The sequence below is a fragment of the Typopeltis vanoorti genome, chromosome 17 (genome assembly GCF_054136105.1).
Source record: "Typopeltis vanoorti isolate ZY-2024b chromosome 17, IOZ_Tvanoo_1.0, whole genome shotgun sequence".
Taxonomy (NCBI): Eukaryota; Metazoa; Arthropoda; class Arachnida; order Uropygi; family Thelyphonidae; genus Typopeltis; species Typopeltis vanoorti.
This window is the reverse complement of record NC_143565.1, coordinates 52049629-52064294: the sequence shown is the minus strand read 5'-3', so window position 1 is coordinate 52064294 and position 14666 is coordinate 52049629. Positions and strand designations below refer to the sequence as shown.

Below are 14666 nucleotides of genomic sequence, written 5' to 3'. Positions count from 1 at the left end.
GTCATCACTTCTTTCATTTAATAACCCTACAAAGTAATTACTCTAGACATCTAATATACACCGTTTCTTCAGTTTTCATGTCATGTCTTTTAAAGTACTCTTTCCTCCATTTCTAAGCTTTTTTTTTTTGCCTCAAGAACACTTTTCTTTCTTTGCCTGTATTCTTACAAAAGTTCTCATGACTTGTTTAGCTAATTTTACACACGGCTTTGTTTTCTTACATTTTTCTCTGCACTCTCTCTCTCTCTCTCAGAGTACAAGCTTTTATTGCTAGAAACTTTTGATAGACTTCTTCTTTTCCATCACTGCTGTGTCCATCATGGAGTTCTAATTTTCCTTTCCTTGCAGACAACTTCACATTTCTCTCTCTGATTGAAACAATGTTTTCAGAGTCGTCTCTGAGGTTTTATTATTATTTTGATACTCTCCTTTTCTTGAATAATATTACAGTGCTCCCGTAAGATTGGTGATTTTTTATTTTGATTGATTGAATGTTTTTCTTATATTAATTGCTGTATCTTTAGAATATTACTGCAGTTTTTTTTTAGTGGATTTAACAATATAAATGTGGAATTAATGTTAGTTTAAGACAGTCATTTTTTTTAAAAAAAATATGGCACTAAAACTCTCATCAAAACAAAGTGGTCTTAAAAGCACAAGTTAATGCAAGCAATAGTGAAGAAAACCTTGTCCCCCTGAGCAGAAGCATAGCAACATTAATGTTGTTAATATAAGTGAAGACAACTTGATATTTGAAGTATTCTGATTAAAACAAATTATTAGACAATGGACCAGAGAATCAGAAAAGTCAAAAAGGATTTAAATAAACTTAGACAGGATATGAAAAATAATCAGAACAAGAAGAGATAAGAAAATACTGAAGATGATGGTAATAATAACAAGTCAATTATAACATAAGAAAAAAGAAGTAATATGGTATGATGATTCAATTATAAAATTTGAATTTGCTAATGGAGTGAATATTTAAAGTAGATGGTACTGCTGGTTGAAGCTAATGATTTAAGTAGCAACAAATATAGCATGAGAAAGGATATGAAACAGCTGTTGGAAGTGAGAAAGAAAACTGACAGAGTGAAAATATTTGATTTATTACTGATATATGACAGTACCAAGTTGAGGAGGAGGGCTATGATAGCTAATGGGTCAATGTGCAGGCTGCATAGAAGAAAGGGGGGTGCGAGTTTTTGGATCTGTGAAGCAATTTTGGTAGAAGAAAAAAATTGTATAAGAGAGATGGCCTGTACTGAAATGGATTTTGCATCAGGAGCCTGTAGAAATTACTTAATGAGCTTAGACCTAATGCACAGAGTCATGGAAACTAGATCATCATGGGAAGAAGATGAGAATGTGTGTATAAGTTCAGCTATGGTATGCAAATGTGATAATGATATGAATATCATTGAGCATGGTTATGTATCTGGTGAAGGGATGGAAATGTATGCTTCAGGGTTGGAGTTTTTGAGCATCTCTGAACAGGGAAAAGAAAAAGTTGCCTAATTGTGCCAAGCACACTGCAGATATAAATATCAGAAAGAGCTCAAATGGTAACTTGTTGTCTATATACAAATGCCAAGAGCATGAAACAAAGGGGTTCAGTTTGTTGCTTTTACAAATACATTGTGGTCTAAGACTGTTGACATTAGTGAAGGCCAGGCTGGCTGTCAGAGTCAGATATTTTATTAACTGGGATTGAGTGTAAAGGATATAGTATTTTTAAGAAGGATAGAACAGACAGAAAGGAGAGGTGTATGTATGTATTACTAATGCTATCTGATGATTTGAGTCCAGTTAGAGCAGAAATGCCTGAAAGCAATAACAGTAATAATGTTCCACGTAGTGGTGAGTTTGAGGCTATCTGGTGTGAAGTGGAGGGCTAACGGTACAACATATGATGAGGTGTTGCTACAGACCTGGTTCAGATGCTGGGAATGATGAATTGCAGTGCCAAATTGCCCTTGTGTTTCTAAATGAGTAATCATTATGTGTGACTTAAATTATCTGAACACTGACTGGGCAACAGAGCAAAGGCATAAGAATGAAGAAGAATTTATTGAACTGTTGTGAGAAAACTTTCTCAAGTAACATGAGGTCAAAGAGTATTAGATTTGATCACAGCATCAGAGGTTTCAGTTAAGAATGTGACTGTTTTGCCACCAGTTGGTAACAGTGATCATGCTGTTCTGACTGATGTTCCAGTTAGGATAGGGTGTATGTTAAATTAAAAACCTGAAAATTATGACAAACTCAAGAGAGTACTATCATTCATCCCATGGTATCAATTACTGAATGAGAAAATGTCAGCAATGCATGGGAAGCTTTGAAAAGGTACTTAAAGGAGACAGTATCTGAATGTGTCCCTAGAGTTGGAAGAACAAATAGGGTGGGAGTGGAATGGAGGTGCAACCCTATTAAGCAAGAGATCCGTAAGGAAATGATGTGGAAGGAATACTGTGCAAAGAGTTATGAATTACATAAAGTGCAGGCCCAAATCATGATATGAATATTGTATGAAAAGCTAAATCAGAGGACAAAAGAAAATTAGCTGTGTAGATTAAAGACAACCCAAAAGAATTTTATCACTATGCTGCAAGTAAAAGAATGTGGAAGAATACCTTTATTGAATGTAGATGGTACACTAGTGTCAGAAGCAGATGAGATTGTTCAATAACGAGTGCTTGCTTCACTAAGATCTATCAACCAGGTGGATCTAACATAGTGCACAGCACTACATCTCTATCAGATGAAGACAACTTCATCTGATAAAGATGCAGAAATGCATGAGAATGAGGTTCAAGAACTGTTGCTTAATCTGGATAAGAAGAGGGAAAGATGGCATATCAGCATGTAGACTAAAGCAATGTCCAGCCGAATTATCTGGGCCCTTGACATGTTTGTATAATTTGAGTCTCAGCTCAACAGGAATGGAAAGAATGTATGACAGTTCTGTTATACAAGGATGATACGAGAACTGACTTCTCTAACTACAGACCTATATGCATCTCTGAAGTGATGGTGAAGATTTTAAAAGTTGGTAAGAACTTGCATATAGAAACAGACTGTCAGACAAGCTGTACTCCGCAAGAACAACGTGGGTTTACTAAAAAGAGGTCGTGTTTTAGCAATTTGTTCATATAAATGTTAAAACTGAGTTGGATAAAAGCAGGATACATTATGATTCTGTTAAGACTTTGCTAAGGCATATGATCAAATATGACATGAAAGGCTAGTGCACTAGCCTTTCATGTGGTATTCTATCAGATTGACAGACAGGTATCAGAAAGTAGTATATGGTGGGTGTGAATCTACCAGATTTAATGTGGCCAGTGGTGTACTCCAGGGATCATTCCTTGGTTCATTGTTGTTCAATAATACATTAATGATATCAGCAAGGATCTGACAGGAGATATTCAATGTTAACTGAGGATTCAGAAATAGACAGGGCAATAAAATATGTTACTGATATTCAGCACTTACAGAATGATGTGAATAGGCTGGAAATATTGGAAAATGATAATAGTTATCAATTCAGTCTTAGCAAAGGTAAAGTTATGCATGTTGCTGCATAACTTGGTGCAACTGGGGTGTGCTAGGGATGTGGGAGTTATGGAGGATAGGAATTTAAAGTTCAAAGGTCACATAGCAAAAACAGCAAATATAACCCAGAGGATAATTGGAATGCTGAAATGAACATTGAAAGGTAAAGATAAGAAAGTCATTTTGTCTCTTTACAAAGCCTTGATAAGACCATGCTGGACTACTGGTGCAGCTTTGGTCTCCTGGGTTTGCAGGAGATAAAGAAGATATGAAAAGTTTGCAAAGAATAGTTACAAAGATTATATCTGGATTATGGAATGCAGATTATGAGAACAGATTGAGAAAATGTGGACTGTAGATAGTGGGAAGCAGGAGCAAAAGGTGTGATATAAAAGAACTTACATTATATAAGTTAATAAGCTTCTGAACTGGTGTTATAGGATATCATCTGATGAAATTTTTCATTATATTGAAGGTGGGGAGAGAGAACATGAAGAATGTTCATGGAAGTTAAATGTGTGTATGGTAAGGGGTAAGAGCTAGATTTTCCTCTTATAGAACAGTGAGTGAATGGAACAGTTTGCCAGTTGTAGTGAATGCATCTGGTGTGAATGACTTTAAAAGAACATGCAACAGGTGATGTTTGGCCTCCCCTGATGAGTCTGACTTCCTTGAGGTCTCAGATAATAATAATCATAAATAACAATATAATTAGCAGCTTTCAGAGGTATCTAAACTACACCTCTGAAAACTGCTCGATTTTGATGCTTTTTAAAACTTTCTTACATGTTTTTCAATATGATGTTCAATTTCATTGTGCTCAAAGCTAAATGGTAGGATCAATTTTCCAAACATTTAACTCCAAATCTATTCAAGTACAATTTATCACCAATATGCAAGTCCTTCCATCAAATTCACTCAATGTATTCAAGCTGCACAGCCCATGCATTGTCTTATTTGTGATTATGCTCCTTCTCAATTCATCTCTATCATATTGGCTCATCAACTGGAAAAGTCTATAGTTCGATTCTCATGATGATCTTTTTATGGACTTTTCAAACTGAAAGTGAGTTCACTGCTCTCATACAGAGGCAGCAGAGTTTTTTTGCCTGGGAAATTGTGTTTTTGATCCCACACACAGGCAAATCCACCAGTTTACAGATGCAAGCAATTAACAGACAAAAATACAATTAGTGGATGATAGATGGCACTGTGTATAGTGGATTATGAAGTGAGTGTAGACAGTGTAAAGTGCTGCTCTCATAAAGAGTCCTTGGACTCTATGAATTACATTCATAGGTTCCTCTGCCAAGGAACCTATGAATGTAAAGTGCATGTTATAATCATTACATCAGAGTCTCTTTTACTACCTCTTTCACTTCCCCTCTCTGCATCCCAATGGCCTCATTAACATTCTTAATCTGTGCAGCCAACAAACAAATGATCATAATAATATCATGCTTTCATCAAGCACTCCTCTTATCATAGAATCATCATATGAATATATCTGCTTACCCCCCCCCTCCTTTGCTTTTTCATACTGGTCTCTCTTCCCTCTCACTTCTTTTTTTTTTCCATTTCTCTGCTATACCATTTAGATGTTTCTCCAGATATTCAAAAGTTTCAAATTTTGTCTTATGAAAGACTGCATAAAATAGTCAACCATTTCTTTCTTTACTACCTTGTCATTTTTTTCATTTTCCACTGCTTAATTCATGCTATTATTCATACATTGTTCATCTTTACTCATTTCTACCAATGTATTTTCACTGACGATCTTATTCACATCAGTAAACAACTTCTTTTCCCCTAAATACTAAACAAGCAAACTCAACTGCACACATACTCATGAAAGCAGGAAACCACTAGAAATGAACCTAATATTGTTTATTTTCAACAACAAACTTATCGTTAAGATTTGTGATTTTCTCATCTCATCTTGTTCCTTTTACCCTCTTTACCTTGCGGTGTCGAGGGTTTATTAATCATCGGACCTCAAACCGTTCACAGGATAAGGTGGTCAAGCCCTATGCCCTGTAGTGTTGAGTTCTCAAGGCCGGTTTTGCCTGAAAAACCCCAGGATAAACTGAGGTAAAAACCTCACTATCCATGCCCAAAACTGGCTAACTTGGCTATGGCTGAGGAAGATCCTTCAGCTCCTCACGTCACCGACGGGAATCAAACCTAGGACACTCCTTCCTCAGACATATGGTTGCAAAATGCACAGCCACTAGGCTAATTTTCTGTCACTACTAAATGAATCATTGCTTACTAGTGTCATAGTTTAATTATTAGGTTTACGATTTTTAAAGCCTAAAAAATTATGTGAAGTGCAATTTTAGTTCTAATGAATTTAAACAGGAAAGAAATGGAAAGGCTGGAAGCATCATTCCTCTCAGCGCTGAAAAGGCAAACAAAAAATATGAACAAACATTGCAAATTAAAAAAAAAAAAAAAACTATGAATAGGAAATTCCAGTCACAAAGTGATAAATAAGCAAAAGCAGTATTCAATGCTAATGATATTAAAGCTAACAGAAGAAAAACAATGAAATGGAAATAAGTAAAAGTGGTAACTCAATGCAAATAAAATTAATGCTAGCAGAAGGAACACAATTTGTTAAAAAAATAGAAATAAAACACTTGGTAAGCACCAGTCTAAGAAAATGAAGATCAGATATAACTTGCATAAAGATAACAAGGTAATAATGAATAAAGATAATAATGAACATGTAAAACTTCTTTCAATTTATAGTATGAATTGTTTCTAAGTCAGAAATAGATAACATTAACACATTATAGTCTATAATTAAAGTTCCTTTTTTTATGTCTAAAGATTTTTATTTGTTCTTTCCTTCTGTTAGAATTTTGCTTTTTATGTTCTTGTTAAGTTAGTTACATTTCAAATAATACACACTATAAGAATTTTACAAATAAAGTAGTGAATAGAAATCTCATTAAATATAAATCATAACTATTTTTCCAGACTGACAGGTGACAAAAACAGCTGAACTTACATTTCAAACATATAGTCCACTAAATTTTTTTACTTCATTTTAATGAAAATATACAGGCATTTCCCCCTCCTTTGAGACTAACAGTTTTTATCAAGACAAATATCAGCAGTGAACAGGCAAAATCAGTATAAAATATTAGTAAGCCATGCAAGGTTAATCAGCAAAAAATACTTATGCCTTACCTTTTGATTAAGAAGATGCTATCTGTACTAGAAGCCTAGTCCCAGTCATGAGTGCCAATGCATATTAGTATACTACATATCCAATTCACTATCTGAAACACACTCATATAAAACACTTTTCAAAAGAACCACAACCAAGATATGATACATAAACATAACACCAATACCATTAGAACCAGATACTTGACTCTTTCACTCCAGAATCTAACTATCTGATATAAGAATATAATGAAGCAGGAACAGTGGTTAGTTCGGAAGATATTAATCCATGTAACATCATGTTATGTAAGTATTCTAAATTTTCCTGTTCAATGATGCAAGATATTTATGATTAATAAAATATTATTGTATAGGCATTGTCAATGAAGGTTTCTAATTGAGAGGAATACTTTCCAGGTGGAACAGATCTGCAAGGTCATCCCATATGAAAGCATAAGTGGAGGGAGCTGCATACATTTGATATTGATGAAAGACAGTTTTTCTGTTACACAAGCCTTTAGAGAGAGGGAGAGAGAAGAAAAAAAAAAAAAAGCCCCCCCCCCCCATTAATTGCAGTGGCCATTTATTTGGAAGATCCATTTTTGAATTTTCATAATTTTAAGGAATTTTAAAATTAATCATTTTAAAATCGGTTTAAGATTGTTGTATTTCTGATTTTTTGCTACCATTTTAATGCTCATGATGTGCATGTACATTTTGACTTCTTATTTGCATTTCCAGGAGAATAATCTCCCCCCCCCCCACCAAGATAGCAGCTCTTTTCCTGCTCTCCTCCCCCATTTTGTATACTATTCTATAGGCCAGTGGTCTCAAACTGGCAGCTCGTGGGCCGTATCTTTAATGATTTCTTTTCTAAAAATGAATGTTTCTAACAACCTGCAGGGATTAAAACAGAAAAAATTCAAACTTCTAAATATTTTATGACAGCTTTAAACAAAAGTAAAACTTATTACTACAATTCTTTGTACCATGTTTCTATCATCAAATGTTGGAAACACTGAATGGAAGTTACTTGTCACGCAGCCATTTTAAGCTGTGTGACAATGTCAATAAGTTACAGGTTACCATTGCAATATGATAGTGTGTTAATAAAAAGTTATCTCAATAACTTATATTTTTTTTGCCCATAACAATGTCTGAATTTAAAGTTAAAAAAGAAAAATAGCTCAAGAAGGCAGAACTTTTCAAGAAAAATGGGAGAAGGCATATTTCTTTGTGAAAGTAAATAATATTCCAACATGTTTGATATGTAGACAAAGTGTCACCATGGTGAAAGAATAGAGACCTTAAAATGCCATTATGAAATAAACCATAAGAACTGTGATAAATATACAGAAAAGATGCATGATGACAAACTTAAAGATTTAAAAAATTAACTGAAGTTTCAACAGAGGATATTTTTGGGTGTTGTCACAACAAGTAATAGTGCTGTTAAATGTAGTTATGCCATAAGTGAAAAAATTGCTTGTGCTTTGAAAACTTTTACTGATGGAGAATATTAAAAATTATTCCACTCATGGATAAAAGATTCTAGATTAAATGGAAATACTTCATATTGCAACATAAAACAAAAAAGCAGATATTGACATGTTAGTAGAGGAAAAGATGTCAGGTTTCAGGATCAAAATCAAATTAAAAAAAGGACTCGTAGATAAAAATCTTTATTTTTATAAGTCAAAATTATGGCATTTAAATCATTTTCTTAAAGTATAAATAAAATGTACTTGAACTTATTAATTTTCTAAAATTGTTATATTTTAAAATTTTTTAAATAAAAATGGTTATAAATTTAAAATTTAAATGATGGTGTAACTGTTTACGTAAGTCGTAAAGGCCTGGCAACAAAAGGGCCTTTGTTAGAGCTTTTCTTTTTTTAGTTTATGTTTTGGTTCACAGAATAATATTGAATATGGCCAGCATCTGATATACATCTAATTGACTGATCCTTCGCTGCACTTGAGACCCCTGCTATAGGTTAAATCAAGAAGTCTGATTTTTTTGTATATTTTATGTATACATGTAGTGGAATATGTAAGTAAAAAATTATCTTGATTAAAGCCTTTCTATGGGAAAAAAAAATGATTATTATTGCATAGGCACCACCATGGAGTCCAAAGACTCATCGTGGGAGATTAACTAGCAACATAATATCTATCATGCCCCTACTTAAAACTATTCACAGATAAAACATTCATAACTGAATTCAGCGTAGACAGCCTTTTGAAAAAAAACAGAGGTTGTTGCATTTTTCAGTGCACCTAGTGCATCTGCTTATCAGTAGATAATTATCTTCTGATAATTTCTCAAAAGGATAACTTGTCTGTTTCAATCTCCATGGTAAATTTAATACGAGGATGTAAGGAATTGATTTTGGCTAAAAAGGAAGGGTAAGGAATCTCTGTTGTGAGGCCACACTGAAAAGATGTCATCTATATATCTAACCCAAAAGGATGGTTTAGGGAATATAGATAAAACAGGACGTCTTCTAGATGTTCCAAATAAAAGTTGGCTAAAGCAGGTGAAAGTGGACTTCCCATGGCCGTTCCTTCCACTTGGTTGTAGAATTTGTTTCGACACAAGAAATATCCAGGATGCATCACAAAATCGAATAATTTTACAATATCTTGTGGGAAGATGTCAGCAAGTAATTGTAAAGTCTCTTTGAGAGGTACATTAGTATATAGAGATTCTACATCGAAGCTCATCATAAGATCAGTAGGGTTGTAATGAGATATTCAATTTATTTAAGAAATCCAAAGAGTTTTTCAAAAAAAGAGCGTGATTTGCCTATATGATAGAAATGATAGAAAGGTTAAAAACACATTTTTCAAGACCTCCTAGATTTTATGGTCTACCAAAAATTCACAAGACAGACATTCCTCTCCGTCTTATAGTTGACTGTATTGATTCACCTACTTATTGCTAGCCAAATATTTAGCGAAATTATTGAAATCACATATAGGCAAATCATGCTCTTTTTTTGAAAAACTCTTCGGATTTCTTAAATAAATTAAATATCTCATTGCAACCTACTGATCTTATGGTGAGCTTCGATGTAGAATCTCTATATACTAATGTACCTCTCAAAGAGACTTTACAATTACTTGCTGGCATCTTCCCACACGATATTGTAAAATTATTCAATTTCGTGATGCACTATGGATATTTCTTGTGTCAAAACAAATTCTACAACCAAGTGGAAGGAACGGCCATGGGAAGTCCACTTTCACCTGCTTTAGCCAACTTTATTTGGAACATCTAGAAGACGTCCTATTTTCATCTGTATTCCCTCAACCACCCTTTTGGGTTAGATCTATAGACAACATCTTTTCAGTGTGGCCTCACAACAGAGATTCCTTACCTTCCTTTTTAGCCAAAATCAATTCCTTACATCCTCGTATTAAGTTTACCATGGAGATTGAAACAGACAACAATTTATCCTTTTTGGACATCCTCCTCATCTGCTCACCTTCAGGTATTCTGACAACAACAGCTTACAAAAAACCCACTTTTACTGGACGTTACATTCTCAAACAATTTGCCCATCATCCTTATCAAAAAACAGGAATCATAAAGTGTTTAATTCAACGAGCTAGAACTAATTGCTCAACTCCCCATGAATTACAGAAAGAACTTTCAACTATCAAACATCACATGAAATTAAATGCTTCTCCCAAAAAAAAACTACACATCTTTTCGATTCCTACAATCCAATCCAATCCAGAAAAACAAAGAATCAATATGCCGAGTTCCAATTCCATATATTTCCGGAATTTCAGAACCAATTTCAAGAATTCTGAAGAAATATGATTTAACAGCCACTTATATCCCTATTAACAAAATATCCATCTATTTCCTCTCTTTTATGGGATAGAGACAAGCCACAACATTCTCTCGTCCGAGACTCGCCTTCTACACAGATGTCACTATAAATTCGAATGCCTATTCAAAGAGAGTGCTGAGGGCTTACTTCAATTCCCTAACTTGAATTGAAATGACTGTATATCCTTGTCAAAAATATGGGAAAGTTTAATCTGGATAACACAGTAAAAAAAAAAATTTTTTTTTTTTTTAAATTGAGACCATTAATTCTTACATTAATCTAATGTTATCTTTAATTGAATTTATAAATTAAGATTGTTATATGAAATTTTGAATTAATACCTATAATTTATTCATCACTGATGAAATTTACCTCTCTTTAATGCTTAGCAATGTAACATCATGCAGCTCGTTCTACTTTTGAATGATCAATTGTTTGTATTCCACCTTGTAAAAACTGTTCCTATCAAGCCACTGAGGATAGTCTGTTAGTTTCAGACTGAAATATTTGGCAAACATTAAAATATTCTTGTGTTAACGTGTTTATAATTCTTAATTTAATGTCACAAGTGTCTCTCAAGAATAGAATTCTGTTCCTTTTTTTAATTGCTGAAAAATTCAAAATGTTCCCTTTTTTTTGTTTTGAAAATCTGGTCACCCTATTGTACACCCCTTCAGGGTATATAATAGGAAATTAGTGACGATCAATGATTACGGATTAAATTAGAATTCCTCTGTTTAGACATTTGGCCTTTTAAAAAAAAAAAAAAAAGAATTCATTCATTTATCTTTTACTAATCCATTTGCTATTGTCACATGGCATGCCATGGCACTTATGATCTTTAAAAAAATCATACTGATTGGGATAAATACTAAATATGCTGAAAATGCAAGAAAAAAAATTGTGTTTTTATTTTCAAAAGGCTGTCTAGGAGGAAGAGATGAAAATAACAGAACGAGGCCAATTTTGCTTTATAACCATCTATTAACAGTTAATCTTATAAAAAATTTAAAATTTTTATTTGCTCTCCTTCACGTAACTTTTTTTTTTCACTTCAAAGTTTACTGTTCTTAATTATTTTGCAAATTTTTAGGCACTTTTTCAAAGATGAAATGTCTGAATCAAGGTGATTTTGAGCATACATATTCCACTATGTGTATAAATGAACACAAACACACAATCAGATTAGTGGATTCATCCTAGGTCACCAGGGTACAGTACAGTACAAAATGGGGAAAAAGGACACTGAGAAAACCTAAAGTCTGAAAATGAAATCAAAAAGTGCCCATGAGCATTAAAACTCGACAGTAAAAAATCAGAAGTTAAACAATAAGAAAATCATGAAAATGAACTACGATCAATACTTCAAAAACACTGTTAAAATTCTGCAGATCTATTGAATATACATGGTCACCATAACAGGATGGAAGGAAAAATCTAGAAACAGTACCACTTTCATGCCAGATCAATTGTCACCTAGAATCGGAGGAAAGACTAACTGTTAAAATTCTGCAGATCTACTGAATATACATGGTCACCATAACAGGATGGAAGGAAAAATCTAGAAACAGTACCACTTTCATGCCAGATCAATTGTCACCTAGAATCGGAGGAAAGACTAAAATGACTCATCTGTAAAGAGAACATTAGCCTACTGGTGTATTGTCTAATTTTTATGGATACAATACAACTGAAAACATGCTCTACGATGAGCTGTGGATAAAAGGATGCAAGACTACAGGTCTACTTGTTGCACATGTCTTGCCCAAGTTTCTCGAGATATCCACATACCTGTGCTTAAATGGAACTGACTTGCAAGCTGACCTCCCTTGTTGCATTGATTACGTTTTGCTGTTATTACCAAAAATCTGTCTTTGTGCTCCATGGTAGACTGAGGGCGATCTCTTAGCAAACTTCTGGAACACATTCCAATGGCTGCCCAGAGCCTGGATGCAATGCTATGTGATATTCCAAACTTTCTGGCAATATCAGTAATTCTGTGGCCTTCTTCAACCTTTCCAATAATTCTTCAACATGTGAAATCAACTAGATGATGTCCTTGAGACATCATCTAGTCCAAGTACAAGATGTCCAAGTTTGCAACTTTATTCCTTCATGAAAAGACTTCCCTCAAACACAATATGCTTATCGTAGCCTTTTTTATCCTGTTGAGTGCCACCACGTGATCCCTTTTGCACTTGATTTGAAAGAAAGCAAGTACACATTCAAATTTTAAAATTTGAATGTGTACTTGCTTTCTACTCAAAATCACCAGTTATACAAATTGTCACAAGCTGATTCATCTTAATTTGTGGTTGATCTTCATAAATAGCATTCTTCCTTAGGTTTTGGATACCAGTGTATATATGAGAGAATCACTGCTGGTGTCTCGGTTTACCTGTTCATCTAATTGTTTCGGAGGTTGACGATGGATTTTTTTTTTTTTTATTAATGTTCTTCTGTAGCATTTTTTTTTTGTTAGGATTGAACTTGTGTATTGTAACTCTTAGTTCCTTTTTTCTAAGTTTGTGGAAATTCTGTAAGCCCCATTATGTAGGGATGATGTCCCATCGCCACCCTGTGCTAAAGGGATGTGATATGTAGGTAATGTCCCGAGTTCGTTGGCTTCCTATAGACTGAAAACCTGAGTGCGTTTTGTTTGAATACCTCAACTATCCAAAAACAGCAAAGTCTTATCTATAATTCAACAGTGAATTTACAAGGGCAAAGATTGTTGAGATAAGTGATGAAATCTTCTAATTCTAGCTAAACACTGTGTTTTCTAATTCTAGCTAATCCTTCATTTCCCAGGTTTTATCCTATATCACTTCTGTACTGGACACATGGCTAAAAGATGATGTAAACTAGATCCACAATTGTTTCTGATCCTGAAGTGTAACATGATATCCTTTGGTCTGAGCATATTTAAAAGTTATGAGATTTGATTCAGTAGGGTATTTCCAAAATATATACCCCAAGCTTTACCTTGATCTTTTTTTGGCTACTTGGCACTCAGGGTTTGATATTGAAATCAATATGGTTTTGGAAATGTGCAGTTGTCAATGCTTGAACAATAAAATCTGTTACCTATATTAACTGTGCTGTTCATAGATGTTTAAGTAACTGTCTCAAGATTAAATTTTATAAGGTGGGAAATGGTATTCCCAGTCAGCATAGTCAATTTTCCACCTGGGAATCTATGAAGGAGAACTAGTGAAGATATACTGAAAAACACAGGAAAGCAATTGATTCCATATATGTTTTCTTCAACATCCTACACAAACAGTGGAAGAATGAAATGTGAGCAAATTGAAAGATCTATTGCAGAAAATTAATGGATAAGCATATGAAAGAAGGTATTGTTGTCAATTATTAAGAACAGAGAGGATGTTATGATCAAGCATATGCTCAGCAATCCAAATGACAAACCAGCAGCAAGACAGAAGTAAAGAGCAATGGGATATTTCAGAATCTATGGATACATCTGCTAAGGAAGATGTATTCATAAATTTATCTACTGCTGGTCATCATCCATATACAGTTATTCTTCAAATTTATCAAATCAACTCCTTATGCTTTTATTCCATATTCCCTTGTTCTCTGAATTAGCCTGCTCTATAATCATTTCCTACAAGAACAGCAAACTACAACTGTTCAAGAAATACATTAACAGAATCCTTAATTATTTGCCTTTACAAAGCATCTGCTGCATTATAAGTTTTGCAATCTCTATTGCATGGAGTTGATATACTTTTTTTTTTTTTTTTGGTATTATGGATCTTTAAAAAATCTTGTTAAAGATATATAGGTATGTTAAAGAAAACTTAGCATCTTGACAACATATTTATCTAACATTTCCTCTAATAAGCATTGCATATAGTCATGCAACCCTGTCAAAAAAACACTAGTGCTATCATTTTCCCATTGCGAATACCTGCTTTAACAGTAATTCACCAACTGATTTCTGAATAAGTCTTCAATGCAAAGGGTTCCTTGGCTCAAAGTTAATATGCATAACAGTAACATGAACTATGCCATTAAAATGAAATTATGCTTTGTCACTGACTTACAAAATTTGATTCAGCTATAA

The 14666-nt window shown here is 33.8% G+C and overlaps 1 protein-coding gene across 4 annotated transcripts in view; it reads right to left on the bottom strand.

The window, feature by feature from the left end:
• Positions 1-14666, bottom strand: part of LOC150097387 (spectrin beta chain-like) — a 795721-nt gene that overhangs the window by 66218 nt on the left and 714837 nt on the right. The window lies entirely within an intron of this gene.